Source organism: Herpailurus yagouaroundi, unplaced genomic scaffold (assembly GCF_014898765.1).
Source record: "Herpailurus yagouaroundi ecotype Mexico unplaced genomic scaffold, PumYag 67525, whole genome shotgun sequence".
In the NCBI taxonomy this organism is placed as follows: Eukaryota; Metazoa; Chordata; class Mammalia; order Carnivora; family Felidae; genus Herpailurus; species Herpailurus yagouaroundi.
The window spans coordinates 1,791,302-1,792,920 of NW_024420331.1; positions in this window are offsets into that span (position 1 = coordinate 1,791,302).

Consider the following 1,619-nt stretch of genomic DNA (forward strand, 5'->3'; position numbering starts at 1 on the left):
AGGGAGGGGGGGTGGGGGCGGGGAGGTGGCGCGCCTCGGCGGGGGTGGGGGGAGGGAGCGGGGAATGGCGGAGGCTGCGGCCGCCCCGCCCTCAGTCCCGCCTCGGCCCGCCCCGCGCCGCGGCCGGACCTCGGAGCCTCCGGGCGCGCGCGCTCCCGCCGGAGCGCGTCTCCGCGAGTCCCCGCCGGGCCCGGTGAAGGCTGCGGCGGGGATCGCTGCCCTCGGCGGTGGTCTTTCGGCAGAACGGCCCCTCCCGCCCTCGTGGGAAAGGTGGCTGGCCCGGGGGTGGCAGGCGCCCAGGAGACAGCCTCTCTGGGGTGGGCACTGGCGGCGGGCAGGTTTGCCGGCCGCTGCCCTGCAGCAGCCACTGGCCGCGCCGCGTGGGCCATCTTAGCAGAGCTGCGCGCCGCCGAGTGTGGCTACGCGAGGAGGACGTCTGGCCGGAGTCGGGTGTAGATATGCGAAGGAAGGGGGAGTGAAGAAAGCACTGGGGCATAGCTGGGTTGGGACAAGGTAGTGGCAGACCTGGAGCCCTCCAGTGACAGCCGGTGAGCAGTGAGGCCCATGAGTCCTTGCCTGGTCATTAACATCTTAAGTCCCGCTTCCAGCGTGGTCTTTCAACCCCCAGCACTCAGGAGTTCCTCCCTCGAGGTCTGGTGCAATACGTTGAATACTCCCTAAAGGGGGAAAGTACTGGTCCAGGCTGGTCCTGGAAGGTACCTGCGCTGAGGGGGTGCTCAGGACATCTTTGATGAACCTATGGCAAGTGCTCCGAGACTCTTGAAGGGCAAACCTGCAGGCACAGGAAAGACGGTGCTGGGTTTTTTGCTTTCTTTGAGGGGTGGAAAGTGGGTAGTGTAGTTACTGGATTGAGAGCGGCCTAGAGACCAGCTTTGAGACTCTGATGTCGTGGTGAACTGCCGGTTCTCCACACTCTGGGCTCTGTTCTGGCCTCCAGAAATTTGCACTTGTCCTCCGCTTCACTGGGTTTCCTGGTAGACATCCTTCACATTTCAATTTGGATACTGTCAGGAGAACAACCCTCGGGCTTCCCCAGGTGAATTACATACCCCTTCCCAGCCCTCTACTTCTCCGTTTCTTGTGTTTACTGTACTCCGCAGTACAATGGGCTGTTCGTTTGCAAAATATTCTCCATAAGATGCCCATCTCTTTGAAGCCGGGAGGGCAGAGCTGCGGGGAACTGGATGAATCTCATCCAGTTCATTACTGCATATTCCTGGCACACAATAAATGTTTAACAAATAAACAGATTACAGATTTATGAAATAGAATCCCCAAAACTCAAGTCACCCATGGGATGTGACGGGGGAGAGGAAAGGAGAAATCTCAAGAGAGGTCCAGATTTTCTGGCCTAATGATTTGAGTAAGCAATAGATCCATTGGCCAGAATAAGGGCCGTGAGAGGGACAGGTTGGGGGAAAATGGACAGATAGTGACCTATGTCTATAATGACAATCCAGTGGTGGACCAGAACTGGAGCTGTGATTCTTCAGGTTGGGGTTTATTAGGAATGAGCCCTTGATGGTGATGTTCCCCATAAATGACAGGGGAAGCTCCAGGGCACAAGTAATTGCCGTGGCTAAACCACAACTGAATAT